Here is a 19,277-nt window from a genome sequence, read left to right as displayed (position 1 = left end):
CCCTGGACCGGAAACAAGCATCCTAGGACCGGTTTCGGGCTAACTGCCCTCTTCAACCAGGCTAGATTGAATCCAGTGGCAAAGTGAGCAAGGCACCCACGTCTGGGCATTCCCGTACATTGAAGCAGTGTTGACTTCCCTTGTGGGTGTAAAACTGTCTGCATCTGAAGCACCAGTGCAATCATTCCACACATAAACAGAAGAGACCACAAAAGTAGCAACAATTCAGACCTCTCTTGCACACAAAGCCCATGAGCTGCACTGGACAACAGTAGTCTACAGTCGACTGACAGAGAGCATAGGCACAGTTCGGTTAGCAGCAGTTCAAGTTATGCTGTCACTGTATACAGATCAGGCCCAGCACTGACAAACCGTGTAAGCTTGTGTGACTCAAAAATAGGCAGCTCGTAAGAAACAGCAGTGCCAGCTTAGCTTGCCTCATAGGTGTGGCGCAGCGGCCAGGGTGCCTGACTACAGACCACAGGGTTCAAGGTTCGATCGCCGGTGGCAGGTTAGTCCATCACCATGTGACTGGGCAATAGCTTGTTTAATCTTCCTGACGGCCATAGCGCCTTGACACCCTCGGGTAATTGTGCGCTTTTACAAATGCTGGATTTCATTTCATAGTCGGTGAAAGGTAAACTTCACCACATAGGGAAATTGTGCAGTCCTTATGGCAGCATTGCAATCTTTTCTTGTACATAGAAACATTACAGGCAATGCAAGCTTCCCATATACGCATCAGGCACAAACCAGGCAGTAGCAATATAATCTTCCACAATAAATAGAACAAATGCAACACATGCAGCAGTAGCACAAGATTCACTTGTGCAAAGAAAACAGACAGGGCAGACTCCGTAGTTCAAGTTTCCATTATACAAAGGACTGGCACACTGCAGCAGCAGTGGACTAGGAACAGCAGCAATGCCTTTTCCCCTCACATTCAGCCACAACAGGTATTCATGTATCACAGCCCTGCCCTAGGTTCCCTGCACTTGAGCATCCCTAAGCCCTGACCCCACTACAGGCTATTTTTTACATTTCCACAGGGGTGTAGCTATCATCGGCTCTCTATCCGAGGGAGCCTGACATGGAAAGAGTAGCCCAATAGGAAATGCTCTCGATACACCACCATTCCATGTGGTAGTCTTCAGTTGCAGTAATAGTGTGGAGAGAATGGTGAAGCGGCAGTACTTATCAATATATATATATATATATATATATATATATATATATATATATATATATATATATATATATATATATATATATATATATATATATATATATACACATACATATACGTTTCAGATGACACATAGTTCCACCACTGACAATAGGGGCAGGGGGGAAGACCGAACAGCAGGTGTAGGATGCAGAGGAGCTTTATCGCATCGAGGCACTGAATAGACCCAAAATCAGCAGTTACGGTTACAGAACAGACTTTGCAGTGGGACACACCTGCAGCATTTGGGAAGAGAGCATCAGTGCTTATTTTCTTTAACGTTGAGTCATTTCAGAAGGCTTTAGAATCTCGCCCAATGGCTTACAACCAGTCCTGCTCCTATATATAAACATCCATATTACATGGATAGCATAAATAAAACAGAAATACAAGAACTCATGAGGACAGATAGGAAGAGAACACTGTCAAGTCAGCAAATTAATTAAATTAATTAATTAAACATTGAACGTTTTGGTTAGCATTTGCTATTTCTGGAACATTTAATACAAAATAGAAGCCGCAATTCTGAGCAAGCCTGCTCTATTTTGAAGATGTTCAAGCACCAGTGAGCAGTGCCAGTGTGCCTCAGAGAGACTTCTTCATTTTGACCTTTTTTTTTTTTTTGTTTTGTTTTGATTGCATGAGAAACATATAACCCGCACAACAATAACAAGTCCCACTCTGGTCAATCATGATAGTTTGAATGTTCTCTGCCCGGGTAGTCGCACATGTCCTCAAGACATATCGGGCGGGTAACATCATGTGACCATCTGGTCGCGTCCAGTCCTAAACTCCATCATTTATGATTTTGGAACCTTCATCACTACATACTACACCATAGTCATTCAACCAATTAGTCCCTCTCCCTTTTAGTTATTTTCCTCTCAGTTTGCATGAAATTATTCTGGGTGCAAGAAAAAACTAGCTGCCTGCACGCACATATGACACTTTGAACCACAATATTTCTTCTCACGGAAGACATGGCTGCAAGTGAGTGCAAGCGACATTATTCATAGATGTACGAAATGAGATGAAGGGTCTCGAAGGAGGTTTTGATGATTTAATTTGACGGAAATAGAAGGCGATTAAAATACAATACTGAACCTTACCAATATCTTCAAGACTGTCTACCAGTACCTTCTCAGGGGAGACATCCATTACAACGCAGTCATTACAACGACCTACCTTTACAATGCGACAGTTACAATGCAACTTGCCTTTACATCGCATGCCATTGCTATGCATGTCACTACAACACATGTCACTACAAGGCATGCCATTACAACGCACACCATTACAACGCATGCCATTACAACACATGCCATTACAACGCATGCCATTACAACGCATTATAAGGTAAGTAGTGGACATTTTTTAGTATTGGGGTGGGTATGGGTTTGGGGGTACATGGGAATAGTAATTTTTACCCCTACACTATCCAACACTTAGTGAATTTTACCCCTACACTATCCAACACTTACCCTACTTTTGCACTCACTGGAGTGGGAAAAGTAATTTTTACCCCAACACTATCCAACACTTACCCCACTGTTGCCCTAAAAGTATTGCGCGTTGTAATGGTATGCGTTGTAATGGAATGTGTTGTAATGGTAGTTTTAAAAAAATGTGTTGTAATGGCATGTGTTGTAAAATCATGCAATGTAATGGTTGTTGCGATGTAAAGACTGCGTTGTAAAAGCATGAGTTGTATTTCATGCGTTCTAACATCATATAATCCCATCTCAATGATCAACAGCAAGGATTCGTTATCATTCCTATTTAACCAACCGATGAAATGTCAGTTTTGATTCAGAACTCTCGGCACAAGACCGCCTGCTAAGGGACTCTGCAGTGGACATGGGCACTGATTGGTTAAAATCAGGCTTCCTTTAAATCAACAGCATTGTATTGTAATTGCATTTAGGTAGCACTTACTACCCCTGACGAGGCGTCAAAGCACTTTTTTGACTGGTAGCACACATTCTTTTCGGCTTTCTTGTTTATACACAAGTCAACTGGAAAACGTGCCCGTGACACATATCATGCAGTAGTTTAAATGCTATAGTCAATCATTCTTAATTTATCATCACCTGATAGGCGCTTCTGTGTCCTAGTCGAATAAGCATTCGCAATGCAATAGGTCTTGCATTTACGAGAGATCTATTGCATTGCAAATGGTAGTCATCACGGACAACGGGAGGGAGAGAGGGGGAGAAGGAATGGACAACTGGAGGGCGGGAGGGAGAGGAGAAGGTACGGACAACGGGAGGGAGGGCGGGGGAGGGAAGAAGGCACGCAATGGGAGGGGGGGAGTAAAGAAGGCACCAAAGCATGTTGTGTCTGCAGTGGGAGAACCTCATTAAAGAACATAGTAGTCACAGTCTAAATAACACGTACCATGTAACACTCAAACTAAAGGGGGCAGTCGCCATGGGAGGTGACAAATGAAGAGGAGGCAGAACTAAGGAGGGACTAACAAGCCTATTGGCGAATCAGAAACCAGCAATTAGGACAGATAATGACACAAACCAATGGCAAGTATGGGCGGAGAATGGGTTGAGCTTCTATTCACTACTCCACCACAACAAGTCTCGCAGAGCAGCGCATGCCTGCTGGCTCAGGCTTGAGCTAAAAATGGGAAGAGGGCAAAGAAATAAAGGAACTTAGATGAAGTGCTCAAGTAAAATAGGCCAAGCATTAGCAAAGCATATATTCATGGCCTTTCTCAAAGCTACCGTATTGTTCGGAGGAACTAGATGTCATTCCCAGGCCAGATGCAACTGCTTGAAAAGTCTTTTACAATGCTGCAGTATGGAAAGTAGTTGTTACTGGATGTCCCGCTCTAGTCAGATGCAACTGGTTGTAAAGTTTTCACCAAGCTTCAGATCCAAAAGGTGTTACTTGTTGTCCTTCAGAAGTCATATGCAACTGCTTGAAAAATCCCTCTCCTACCTGTCCTGCTTCATGCATAATGTTGAGCTGGCATTATGTCGGTAGGAGCCAGCTTTGTTACAGTAGTGCCCCGGTGCCCACCCAGGGTACTCAGAATGACTTCCTTTGTTGTAGGTCGTAAGGGGGGAGTCCAAGGGCTTCCACGGACCAAGCCAGCTCTACAGCCAGCACCCCCCCGGGTGCTGGTAGGAGCCAGCTCCATTACTTAGCTTTTTTCCAACTTCCACCTGGGCGAGAGCAAATTTGTGTTCCCTGCCTGGGAGAGTATGGGCAGGGTATGCCTGCACTCTCATGGGCACTGAACCACCATGTGCCAGGGAATGGGGACCCAGGGACATTGCTGGACAATTAGCGGGCCGCTGAATTTGTGATCTTTTGGCCGTAAAGTGGCTCGGGAAGGGGGATTGCATGTGCCCCTCCCCTTTATTTTAGATACTGCCCTGGGGAATGGGGTCCTTGGTGCCTTTCAGGGGCATATGGAGGGGGCTACTTGCCCCCTGTCCATTATTATTTCATACTGCACTAGGGAATGGGGTCCACAGGGTCTCTCGGAGGCTTGTAGAGTGGGGCGCATACCCTCCTCCACTTATATAGCATACAGCCATGGAGATTGAGGTCCCAGGGACTTCTTGGAGGCACGGGAAGGGAGCTGCACGCCTTCTCCCCCAAAAGAAATATATAAATGTACCCCCAGTCCCTTGCCCACCCGCAGGTTTTTTTAAATCATGGGCAGCAGACCACTTTTTATTTTTATCAGAGCTGAAGATCCACAAATTCTCCGCTGATTCATGATGCTGATTAAAAAAATTGCCGTTTTCACCCTCCTGAGCAGGCCTGGGGGGCACGGTATCTCTTCTATGTGCTCTATATGGTTTTTATTTTACTTTTATCTAAGACAGCGTCCGAGTCGCCGAGTCCTAAGATGGTTGTTGCCACATATTTCTGGATGTGGTAGCAAACAATCAGATCATATTTAGAGATCTGTCACTTCTGGCGTGAAATATCTATATTTTTTTAACTTAATTTCTCAAAAATGACTCAATGGATTAACACCAAATCACAAAAAGCAAGATTTCTGACCCAATATCTATTTTTCTGTGAGAGTAGAGAGTGAGAATGAGAGATCGAGAAAGAGTGAGCAAGAGAGAGTGGTGCGATCAGAAATTATGGTGCTGTAGTAAAACAATGCTTTTGACATCATAGAAAATAATTCTGCATCCACAACTGAGTCCAGTAAAGTAATGGCCCTTTACTAAAACTCACATTGACTATGACGCTCAGGCTCTGAGGCAGGTCATACTGGTTAGCACACATTAAATTGACTTTTTCATTATATTAGAAGTCCTCACCCTGTTTTTGTCCTTAATTTGCATGGGTCTATTTCATAAAATCCACATTCTGTGACTACAGATGGTGCAATTCAATAGCATCAGTTTATCTGTTTGTATGAGTAATTACACAAATATTTCTTTTAATTGTACCTACTATTTTTTTTTAATACTTTGTATGAGTAATGACGCATCCATTTTGTTGTAAATGGCACCTACTTTGTTTTAATTTAATGCTTTTATAGCATCACTCCTCACAGTGTAGGATGTCAGAACACTTTACATTTCACAGAGAGGCACAATAAATCATACACATGTGCAAACCAATGTACAGGAAATGTTACACAAGACAATGAAGGTTATAACTTATGGGTGTAGGAATCACAAACCATCCATACTTGTAGACATAATATGTTAAGTGAAAATGATGGGGAGAAACAAAAAGTCAGGACATAAAACACAGTGATTGTTATTGCCTGAACTAATACAATTTTATTACTTCTCAAAGGAACCCTTTTTTTGCAATCTTAAAATAACAGATTGAGAGTAAAACAATATGACTCTAAACCCACAATTTACTGTTTGCATGCAGATCCTTGCTGGTGCTAAATAGAACACTGTGCTATATAGGAAGACTTGCAATTTATGAACCTTGATTTATCAAAATGATCTCGGTGTCAAAAGCAGTAGCCCACTTACCTATCAAAATAAAACACAAATCTGTGATCTTCATGTTACACTGTGTGTTTTGTATCAGGTACAATAAACCGCTATATAACTTTGAGTCAAAACTGTGACTGGACAAGATACAGAACTCTCCCAGAGCCATGATAACCCCCAGAGTTATGTGAATACTAATATAATCCCCTCAGAATTGATGGGCACATAATTGTCTCTGCAGCAGGTGTCTTAAAAGGTAAGACATTTGAAAATGCATCCTCTTTATTATCAATTAAGTAATCTAGAACATATTTACTGTCACATATGCTCTTGTTAGCAATTTCTTTGTAACAAAATGTTTTTAAAAAAATAATTTCACACGTTGACTGACAGGCTCCGCTTTTCAAGCTCTGCTCCTCATGAGTACACCTCCTTAATATACCACACTGTGATCCCTAATGTATGACTTCCCGGAGTAAATGTTTTCCAAATCGAGCACTGAATTTGGTGGTAACTGGAAATTCTATTTCTGAAAAAAATCTAAATGTGGAGTTAAAAAGGCAGAAATTCATCCGGTCAAAGACACTACATTTTCTAAGTCGAAGCCTACCAGACAGCGCAGATGTCTGGTTTGCTAACAACATCATGTGGGCATTCTGACAGCTTGCCTAGGAATGCATTGCACCCATTGCTGACCATTTTCTTTGTGTTTTGTAACTCACATGTGCTTGCTTTCTATTTGCTGGCTTCATTTGTTTTAGGCTGTCCAGCTTGAGTTCTTTAGTTCAGAGGAGCATGGCCTGTTTTCTCTGCTCTTCTGAGTGCTCATTTTCTGTAACAGTACTTTAAATATTGCTTTTACCTTGTCACATTTGCTGTGCATTCAAAGACAGAGATCAAATGTCAAGCTCTGTTTTACGAGGGAGCTTGGTGTTTACTTTACTTTCTCTTACTTCAAAGTGAGTGAATTTATTTGACAATCTTGCTGTGAACCAAAAGGCTGTTTTCTAGCACACAACAATAGTGAACTGTGTTGATATTTCAGAATATAGCAGAATTAAGAAAGAACAAATTAAGATTTTTTTTTGTAATTCTGATGTGTGGTTGAAACAAATATTTGAATCTGATCAAAACACATCAATTCACTGGGAGATGACATTTCCACACATCATCGTTTGTATGCAGTAAAACTGTACATCTGTGTAAATGTAATTGTCACTTCAATTGAAAATGTGTTGTTTTCTTAATGGCAGTGCACTACCACACAATGCATACTCCACACTACGCTGCTCCACCTTATAACACTCCACGCCACTCTATTTCCCTCCACTCTATGCCACACCACTTCCTTCTATGACACTCCACTCCCCAACAGGCCATCCCAACTACGACTCTCCACATCACCCCAAATCACTCCACTCCACGACACACCACTCTACTCTATGACATGACACACCACTCTATGCCTCTCCACTCCAAGACACTCTTTGACACCCCATGCCACTCCATTCTACGTCACTCCATTACAAGCCACTCCATGCCACACCACACCACTCTGCGCTACTCCCCTTCACTCTATGCCCATCGTCTCTACACCCCTCCACTTCAAGCCACTCACCCACTCCACATCAATCCAATCTACCCCACTGCACTCCACTCCAGTCTACCCTATTCCATTCCACTCCAATCTACCCCACTCCAATCTATCCCACTCCACACCGATCCAATCCACCCCATTCAACTCCAGTCTACCCTACTCCACTCCTATATACCCGACTCCAATCTACCCCACTCCATTCCAATCTACCCCACCCCACTCCAATCTGCCCCAATCAACATCACTTCAGTCGAACCTATCTACCCCATTCCACTTCAACAAAATCTACTGCAATCTATCTCACTCCACTCCAGTCTACCCCAATCTATCCCACTCCACTCCACCACAATATACCCTACTACAATCCACCCCACTCCATTCAAAGTCCCCAATACATCCCACACCAACCCAATTTAACCCACCCCACTCCAATCTACCCATTTCTCTCTAATCTACTGCACTCAACTCCAAACTACCCTAATCTACCCAAATCCTCCAGTCTATCTCACTCGACTCCAATCTACCCGTCCAATCTACCATACTCCAATCTACTCCCACTCCACCCTAATTTACCCCACTCTACTCCAATCTACACTCTAATCTAACCCACTCCACTCTACCCCAAACTACTCTATTCCAACCTACCACAATCTACACCACTCTAATCTACCACAATCTACCCCTCTCCACTCCAATTTACTCCACTCGACTGCAATCTACCCCACTGGAATCCACCAAATGTGCTCCACTCCACTCTACCTCAATCTATCCCACTCCACACCAATCTACCCCACTCCACCCCAATCCTCCTCACTCAAATCTACCCCACCTCACTCCACCCTATCCCAATCTACACCACTCCAATCGACCCCAATCTACCACACTCCACTCCAGTTTACTCCACTTCAGTGCAATCTACTCCACTGTAATCCACCAAATCTAATCTACTCTACCCCAATCTACCCCACTCCACTTCAATCTACCCCACTCTACCCCACTCCACTCCAATCTCCCCACTCCACCCCAATCTCCCCTAATCCACCCCACTCCAATCTACCCCACCTCCCTCTAAGCTACCTGAATCTACACCACTCCACTGCAATCTATCCGATTCCATCCTATGGCAAACCCCTCCATTCTACCCCAATCTACAAAACTTCAACCAATCTGCATCAATCTACACCAATCTACAAACGACCCCACTTCAACTGACTCACTCTACCCCACTTCAATCTACACCATCCTACTCAAATCTACCCCAGTCTATCCAACTCCAAACCATTCTTCCCCAATCTTCCATATTCCATTCTGATGTACCACAATTCACTCCAGTCCAGTTCAGTGTACCCCAATCTACCCCACTCCGCTCCAACTTACTCCACTTCATTCCACTCTACCCCAATCTACCACACTCCACTTCAATCTACCCCACTCCTACACAATCTAACCCACTCCACTCTACCCCAAACTACACCACTCCAATCTACCACAATCTACCCCACTCTAATCTGCCACAATCTACCCCACTCCACTCCCGTTTACCCCACTCCAGTGCAATAAACTCCACTGTAATCCACCAAATCTACTCCACTCCACTCTACTCCAATCTACCCCACTCCACTCCACTCTACCCCACCCCCTCTCCACTCCAATCTACCCCACCCCCTCTCCACTCCAATCTACCCCACTCCACCCCAATCTACCCCAATCCACCCCACTCCAATCTACCCCACCTCCCTCCACCCTACCCCAATCTACCCCATTCCAATCGACACCACCCCACTCCAATCTACCACACTCCACTCTAATCTTCCCCAATCTACACCACTCCCCCCAATCTATGCTATTCCATCATATCTGATCTAACCCAATCCACTAACTACATTATATTCCATTTTCCCCAATCTACAACACTCCACCTCAATCTACATCAAGCTACACAAATCTACAATCCACCCCACTTCAATCAACCAAACCCCACTCAAATCTACCTGTCTACCCAATGCCAAATCTATCTCCCCAATCTACCATACTCCACTCCGACGTACCTCAAACCACTCCAGTGCAGAACAGTGTATCCCAATCTACCCAACTCCAGTCTACCCTACTCCACCCCAATCTACTCCACTACCCTTCACTCCACCCCAAACTACCACACTCCACTCCAATCTAACCCAATCTACCACAATCCACTTATATCTACCCCATTCCACTCAATCTAACCCCCTCTACCAACTCCCCTCCAATCTCCCCCACTCCATTCAACTCGACTCTACTCCAGTCAGTCTATCCCACACAGCTCCAATCTATCCCAATCTACTCCAATCTCCCCTAATGTACTCCATTCTACCACACTCTAATCTTATCCACTCCACTCCAATCTACCCCACTCAAAATCAATCTACCCCAATCAACCACACTCTAATCTATCTCAATCTACCCCCTCCACCCCAATCTACCCCAATCCACTGCAGGCTACCACACTCCACTCCAGTTTTCCCCAGTCTACCAAACTTCACTCTAGTCTATCCAAATTTACCCTACTCTGCTCCATTCTACAATACTCCACTTCAATCTACTACGCTCCATCCTACCTCACTCCAATCTAACCCACTCCACTCTACACCAATCTACCTCACTCCAATCTACCCCACTCCAATTTACCCCACTCTATTCCAATCTCTACTCCATTCTATTCCACTCGACTCCAATCTACCCCGTTCCAATCTGCCATAATCTACCCCACTCCTATCCACCACAATCTAGCCCACTTCCCTCCACCACAATCCATCCCACTCCACTCCACCCCACTCCAATTCCCCAATCTACCCCACTCCAATCTACCCCACTCCACTCCACTCTACCCCAAGCTACCCCACTCCACTTTACACACCTCCAATCTACCCAAATCAATCCCAATACCCTCAAATCTACCCCACATCAGTCCAAATATACCCACTTCACCAACATTTACCCCAGTCCACTCCACTGCACCCCAATCCAATCTATCCTCCTCTACTCCACCCCAATCTACCCCACCACACTCCAATCTATCCCACTCCACCCCAATCTACTCCAGTCTATCCCAATCCACCCCCACCCAGTCTACCACCATTCACTCCAATATACCCCACTATATTCTAGCCCACTCAACTCAACCCCAATCTACCCAACCCCACTTCAATCCACCCCACTTCTCTCCATTCAAATCTACCCCAATCTACCCCTCTCCATTCCAATCTACCACACTCCAATCCACCCCATCTACCCCACTCCAAGCCCATCTACCCCACTCCACTGTACCCCAACAACCCGGATTCACCCTAATTTACCTGGCTCTATTTCCAATCTACCCCATGCCACTCCAATTGAATGTACTCCATTTCACCGCACTCCATTAAACCCCACTCTAACATTTCACTCCAATCTACCTCACTCAAGTTCTCCCCAATCCATTGCACTTGTCTATTCCACTCCACTTCAATTTACCCCACTCCAGTCTACCACACTCCACATCAATCTACCCCAGTCCAATGTACCTCACTCCAATCTACCACTCTTCCCAATCCACTCTCCTCCACTCCAATCTTCCCCATCACAATCCACACTACTTCACCCAACTCTAATCTGCCCTACTCTACTTCACTCAAATCTATCCCACTCTATTACGCTATTGTCTACCACAATGTAACTCACTCTGCCCCACTCCACTCCACCCCACTCTACTGTACTCCAGTCTGCACTAATCTACCCCATTCCACCCAAGGCCGCTAACTTTTAACCATGTTGAACAGCAGCCACACTGGTGTACAACACAGCTAAACCCCATTGGTAAAACCAATAGCTTTCTCATAGACGAGACCTATTAGTTTAGAGAATTCTTGGTCTAGATATTGAAGGATTTTCGTGTTATTATCGCTTTCGTAAAGTTTGCAGTACCAAAATACTGCCAGCAGATGGCGGAAAGATGCTAGGTTTTAAACTGGATTACGAACTGAACTAATTTTTTATTGCGGTTCCTTTGTAATGTAAAGGAACATGGCGAAAGGTATTAACCAGGAAATCTATACAGAAAACAGAGACACGAGGATGTGTGAACATTTTAGCCATTATCTAATTGTTTGGTTTAGAGTTGGAATACAAATTCGCAGGACTGAAGCAGTTTCTCCAAAAACCTCAGAAGCTTCTAAAATGCACCAAAAAGTTCCACTTTTGGTGATGTTGCAGCAAAGAACATGACTGTTCCCACAATAGTTTTGGGGGGTCGGTGGTAAAAAAAAAGATAAACTTACAAGCAAAAATGAAAAACATGAATATTTAAATTTCCGAAAAAGCATTTACAAATTACATAAGTTTAGTATCTCACCTTCTTCGCGTTGGTTTTCCTCCGCCTGCTCCACGGACCGTGGTCAGGTTTCAACAAAGATTCACGCGTACCCATCACCACGCTGAATTCACACAGCCTAGAGCAATAAGTCATGCAGTGGAATGGTTTGTCCAACCCATACATGGTTATGGTTACCGATTACAAGATATTTCCATGGGAAGTTCTGTAGGATCCAATTCAGAAGGCTTTCTGGTGCATGATCAATGCAATTCTGCTTCAGCCATTTTTTTCTCGTGTGGCCAGAGCTTGAAATGGGCCGGTACTGTCCGGTATGGAGTACCAACACTTTTTTATATTGAGGAGGAGAGTACCAACACTTTTCTAGAGAAAAGCAATAAATACTTTTAATTGGAGAGTACCAGCAGTTCTCAGAAACAAGCAGTACTTTGCTGCAGAGTACCTGCACTTTTATTTTCCCATTTCAAGCAAGGCAACTGAGATTTGTTCAATACGTGTTCAGGTCACCTATGGATTCACTTTTCAGATGTTATGCTGGGTCTTTGAGTCATATTCTCTTGTCTATCTTTTGTCCTGAGGAGGCCATATATTATTAAAGCCGAAACGCGTTGACTCTTAGGGGGCTATTAGGATGTCGGGCGGACTTTCGTCCGCCCGCCACCCTAGCGGTGATGGGACCGACCGCCAGTGGTGCGGAGGTCCCGCAGCGTCGATTAGGATGCCACCGTGGCGATGGCATCCTCCATTCCCAACATTGTGGCGGGCGGTGCTCACAGCACCGCCGTCACAATGCTGGGAATGCACTGCGTGCATTGTCATGCACAAGGTGACAGCCACCGCGAGGTGCCTGCCACCATGTCCATGACAATGCAGGGAGGTACCATAGGTACCCCCCATGTCCACCCCCCACCCCCCAGATTCCCTGGGGGCCCGCTACGGGCACCAAATGTAAAAGACCACATGCCTTTCTGTGGCGGCAACAAGGCAAATCCCCGCCACCATATTAAAAGATTTTTCGCACAGTCGACTCATCGACCGGGTCGAAAACCGGCGGACTGTCTTTCCGTCCGCCGGGGTCCCCCCCCGCCATAGTAATATGGTGGGGGGGGGGAAATGGCATGTGGGTGGGAGAGAATGTCGGGCGGATCGCCTCCGCCTTGCGGCCAGTGGCGATCCGCCCGAAATTCTAATGGGCCCCTTAATTTGGAGGAGTACAAGAAGATAATTAATTTCTTGGACAGACTAAATCTCTTTTGAAGGGGTAACATAAATAGGGGCACAAACCCCTTAGGTTCCATTCCTGTCTCCAGGTCTATTATGGACTTAAATATGTTTACGTAAAAACCTACTATGCTACAGTCAAGGAAGGCCAAGGAACATGTGAACATTGTGAATTTATGCTTCCTTTAGTATCCTGCTATTCAATGTTAGTATCACGGTTGAAGTGTTAAACAGGATAATTTGTTATTTTGTTCGGAGAGTCTGAAGTATTTGGACTGGGTGGATTTGCATTAGGATATATTGGTTGGCACGTCTAATAACTCATGTGGCGAATAATTTATGTTTGATTTAGTCCTAGTTCCAATGAAAAGTGATGATGTCTTTGAGGATGAGTACCACTGGATTCATTTATCCCACCTTTTACCACATTTTTTGTGTACTGTATGCTGCCAAGGTGAGGAGGGGTGAGATACCGAAGCAGCTCCTCTCTTTGAGAGATGGAGCGTCGGCCCACAAAGACAATCCCCAGGTGAGAGCTGAAAAATAAAGTGGTAATAAAATGTATTTATTACCATTTTATTTTTTAGCAACGACCCATTTCGAACTGAGTGACGGGACGGGGCCAGTGCTCTTGAGAGCGCTGAGTGAGGCCACTCCATCCAATCCTGCTGCTATTCTCATGCTAGTGAGAGCAGCACCAGGATTGGTTAGGGGAGTTGTGTGGGTCCCGTGTTGGAACCTGCCTTCAGAGAAGACCGAAGGAGGAGGAAGTCGGATCGAGCAGGGAGGTACTTGCATTTTCATTTTTTTTTTCGTCCCCCCCACCCCCTCCCACCCTCAGTACATGGCAGCCGCCTCTGTTCACACAGGCAACCCCTTATGTAGTTTTCACCACTTGGGTTGCCCCCGGCTGTTTTTCTGCCACCATGACTGGTATTTTAATGTCCCAGCCAGGACAAACATTTGAAAAATCACCTAAAGCTGGCATGTTTTCTCTTTTCAGTACATACTTGCTAGAGTAAATGTAAGAAGAAAGCACTTTAAATGTGTTTTACAGCTCCCCTGATGACTCCTCCTGGTTGGGAATTAAAGTAAAGAAAGGCCATGCTAGAATCAATACAGAGGATTTCATGTAAAGTCCTTTAGAATCATGCCTGGGCCTTTGCGGAATCTTTCGAACGTGAACAGATAGCCAGTATTTATATCTAGGAACTCTGGACTCCCCTGGTGCCTTTTCCCCTCACAGGTCTCCATAGGAGCTTTGCATGCATGAGTGGTTTCAACTTTGCTCTGACTCTGATGTGCCTTCCCCGGCTCATTCTTCCAATTGATCTTGCACAAACTGCCTTTGGACATCCTCTGATGAGCCAAAAAGTACTAAACACCCAACCTTCAAATGGCATTGCTGCATAAAGACATTATCGAACTACGACTAGATATAACGAGCTTTGAAAGGAGGGATGATGGATTTATCCTTGACAGGATTATAATTTGCAGTCTGCAATGCACCGCAGCATTCAGCAGCAAACGTTTGCCTCCTCGGGCCACCTTCCTGACTTCTGACACAGATAATGTTCTGCCCAGAAGAGATGGGCCGGTGACAAGTAGCCGTTTCATGGAGGGTACCTTAAGTCTGCAAAGGGCGGCCTGGACAATCAAAAATGAATAGAAAATAGTGTCCATGATCAGCAGGCCTTTTCTCCAAAATACAGGCGTCTGCAAATGCTTATCTGTCATGGGGTTGGGAATGAGTTTGGCTAAGGAAGCAATTGCAATTGTATATATATATATGTGAGCAAGGGCGGATGCCCGAAACGCGTCAGATTGCTTGGTTCAGCTTTTGAATAAAAAAACTGTGCTTACAATTACTGGATCCACGTGGTTTCCTGGGTCGCTGTGGTCGGAGCTCGGGAGATTGCATTTGTTCGATATATATATATATATATATATATATATATATATATATATATATATATATATATATATATATATATATATATATATATATATATGTATACATATATATATATATATATATATATATATATATCCATACTAATATAATAAAGAGAGAGCCCAAACCTTTGAGCGGGTAATCTCAGGAACCACAGCACCAATCACAACACCCAATACAGCGTTGGAAAGGGCAGTTGCAGCAGAAGGACATAGGCTATGCAGACGCCCACCATATACATGTAAAAGGGAAAAGAACCGTGCCAGCAAAGTAGTACCTTGTGGGCGTGTCTGCGTTGTGCTGTGGGCGTGTGCTGGGGGCGTGACAAATGCTGGGGGCGTGTGATACGTTCCGCCCTTCATGCCATGTCTTATATCGTGTGCTGTGTGCTGGGGGTGTGGGCGTGTGCGGGGCGCGGGATTACGGGAAATAAAAGCGAGCCTTGTGCCCAATATTTCATTGTTTTTTCTTCCCTGGTTCTGTACATTCCAGCTCCGGGTGTCCACCCTGCTCCCTTTAAATACCCCTGCACCCCATTATCATAACCCACCCTTACTCCTTAAAATACCCCAACATCCTTAAACACTAACCCATCTTAACCCTATAAATATACCCTGTACCCCAAAACCCAAACCTAGCCCTGAACCCTATAAATAAGCCTGTACCTCAAAACCCTAACCTACCCCTGAATCTTAAACATACCCCTGTACCCCAAAACGCAAACCTAGCCCTGAACTATAAAAATACCCCTGTACCCCAAAACCCAAACCAACCCCTGAACCCTAAAATACCCCTGTACCTCAAAACCCAACCTAGCCCTGAACCCTTAAAATACCCCTGTATCCCAAAACCCAAACCTACCCCTGAACCCTAAAAATACCCCTGTACCCCAAAACCCAAACCTAGCCCTGAACCCTAAAAATACCTCTGTACCCCAAAACCTAGCCCTGAACCCTTAAAATACCCCTGTACCCCAAAACCCAAACTTACCCCTGAACCCTAAAAATACCCCTATACCCCCAAACCCAAACCTAGCCCTGAACCCTAAAAATACCCCTGTACCCCAAAACCCATACCTATCCCTAAACCCTAAAACGACCCCTGTACCCCATAATCCAAAAGTATATCTGAACCCTTAAAGTACCCAAACACCCCAAAACATATACCTCAGTACCCCAAAATATATACCCCTATACCCATACTTACCTTACCCAAGCATAAAAAACAAGCATTTACAATGCAACGGTTTCGCCTTTTGAAAAGTTTGAGCTATTGGCATAGTAAATGACAAAATTTGTATTTATGTGTTGGTTTTGAAAACAGATAAATAAATTGCATTGTCATTGTGGAGTGGTGTGGCTCACTGGTTAGAGGCGGCAGACCCGGAAGCAGAGAACGGCCCGGGACCAGGGTTCAATTCCTGACGCAGCAGGGTCAGCGGACTCGATAATTCTCGCCTCGGTGCCTACTCTAACCAGGGATCACACTCGGCAACTCTGGGCATTAGCTTGCCTCATCTCTACAATGGCCCCCCACAAACACCGGGGATGCCTGGATTCACCTTGGAGATACCCAGTAGGGACCATCTCACAGGGATAGCCAGGACGGGTTCCCCAGCGGTCTACAGCGCCACGACGCCTCAGGGCAGCAGTGCGCTTTACAAGACACATACATTACATTTACAATGCCAATAGTTTAATCTCTGGCAAATGCCACACAAAAAGACAGAGAGAGCCACACACAGAGAGAGCCACACACCCACCCAAAGCCACACACACACTCGGGAGAGCAAGCACAGCGAGGGGGCAGGGAAGCAAGCAAGCACAGCCAGGTGGCAGGGAAGCGAGCACAGCCAGGTGGCAGGGAAGCAAGCACAGCCAGGTGGCAGGGGAGCAAGCACGGGCAGGGGAGCAAGCACGGGCAGGGGGCAGGGAAGCAAGCACAGCCATGTTTCCAGTGCTTGGCTATTCTGAACAAACCATTGGTATCCGGCCTGCCACTCAAACGAAAACAACTCCCAGAATACCTTCTATGAGCATTGGTACCCAGGAACCTGCACTAGCCTAACTGACAGGGTGGGTGTGTCTCAAACGCTGTGGGGTTAGGGTTAGGTAAGACGTGTGGAGTAGGCCCTTGGGTGTTGTGACTGTTGCGTTTGAATTGTGTCAGATGTCCATTAATCACATGGTAAAGATTGCAGTGGATCGCTAAAGTATATTGCATCTTTGGCTGCAGCTGATCCCCGTATGCGCTTGATCGCCATGTGCAGTGTCTTTATTGGATTTTACTGTGCAACTAGTCCCGGGTCCAGCTGATATCTGGGAATGGGGCTTGTGACATACCTCAGTAGGTTGGCTGATTTCGAACAGGTCCAACCGGTTGTTATTCCAGTGGTTGATGATCTCGGCCAGTTTCCTGCGCTCTTCCTCGCGACTTACCGACATGCTGCTGCGGCTCTACCCCAGAGACCGCCACGAAAATCCAAGCTCTGAAACCAATGGTAGGAGGAGCTCAGTAGACCTCACACCGGCTTCCTCAAATGTCGGGCTGCCTGTGCCAAAGCCCTCAGTTCTACCAGGAGCTCCAGTTCACGGCTGGCTATCCTTGCAGGGTTCCTCTCCCTGTCAGTCCTCTCTTACATCTCCCCACAATATTTTTGCAGCCCGTAGTGGACGCCTATCTATACACTGTTCCCTTTTCCGACTCTCGTTGCTCGAGATCGACCAAAGTCGTGCACAGTCTTCACCTCCTCCCTGACGCACACATACGGACCGGTTACGCACCCCAGTCAGTACTCAACAGCGTCTGCGGGAACATGGATAGACAGAGAGGAGACAATTAACAAGTGGCGACAATAGGAACTCTGGGAAGGAACAGTGGGGGGCCATTATGGAAAGGTGAAACTGCTATCTTTGGAGTCCCAATAACAACAGCGGGAGGGGGGAAAACAAACAGTATTCATGTTTGCGAGCAGGCGCTAAATGCGCCCTGACTGGGGGCTGTCTGGGGGGGGAGTATATCTCCCCTCCTTCCCTGCCAGCCGCAGACCTCCTCAAACGGCCCTCCGTTCGCGGTGGTCCCAGGGATGCCTGAGAGCTGACGCGCCCCGGACACCGCCACTTGATCCGTCCAGCCTGCCCCTTGGTTCGGCCCCCCCACTCCCCAGGGGGAGGGGGACAATGGCTGGACCGCGGGTCTCAGTGGAGGCCACCCCCGGGAGGCAGAGCCCGAGCACCAATGATGGGCGGGAGATAAGGGGAGCAAAGGCAAGAAGAAGAGAAAGAGCGGGCCCACCAAGCATTGGGGCTGGGCCAGCTCAGCCATAAATTTAAGGTAGGAATGTGGTAGGGAGATAAGGGCTATTTAAGGGTGGGCACTGGGCACAAGGCCCTCTTTCTCCGAGGAATTTTGGCAGGAGAAGAGGTGCAGCGTCGACAAAGCGTGAGGTGAGGTGGGGGGAGGCGGGGGAGGGAGGGATGGAGGGATGGAGGGATGGATCTAGGGGGCTGCAGCGTAGTGGGTACAGAAGAGAATGTGTGGGGTAGCAAGGGTGGGGGGACTTTGCTGGGGCTGGGTGTGCAGGGGAATAAGTAAAGGAAGGGACGCCACAAGAGGGTGTGCAATATTAAGAAATGTAATGAGGGGCGGGAGTAGCAAGTTAAAGACTCCCGCAATATCAACATGCAATGGATGGGGCAAGGGGATTTCTGTGGAAGTGTGTGGGGGGGGGCGCTGGGGGTCCGTGGCGCAGGCTTTAATGGCATGCGACAGTGGGGTGAGGCTCCTACAGCGGAGGGCGAGGCGGCGTGCAGGGGAAGGGTGTCACCAACAATAGCAGAGGGGGGGGAGGAGGCCGAGCATGAGTCGGTCAGGTGCGAAGTCCTGGGGAGGGGGGGCCCAAGGGAGGGCTCGAGCGCAAGGTTAGAATAAGAAAGGGCATGGAAGGATGGTGGCCAGAGGGGCCAGAAGTAGAGGGTGTGCTCTTCCATGGGGCG

The sequence above is a fragment of the Lissotriton vulgaris genome, chromosome 12 (genome assembly GCF_964263255.1).
Source record: "Lissotriton vulgaris chromosome 12, aLisVul1.2, whole genome shotgun sequence".
Taxonomy (NCBI): Eukaryota; Metazoa; Chordata; class Amphibia; order Caudata; family Salamandridae; genus Lissotriton; species Lissotriton vulgaris.
The sequence above is the reverse complement of the archived record's forward strand: the minus strand, read 5'-3'. Positions refer to the sequence as shown.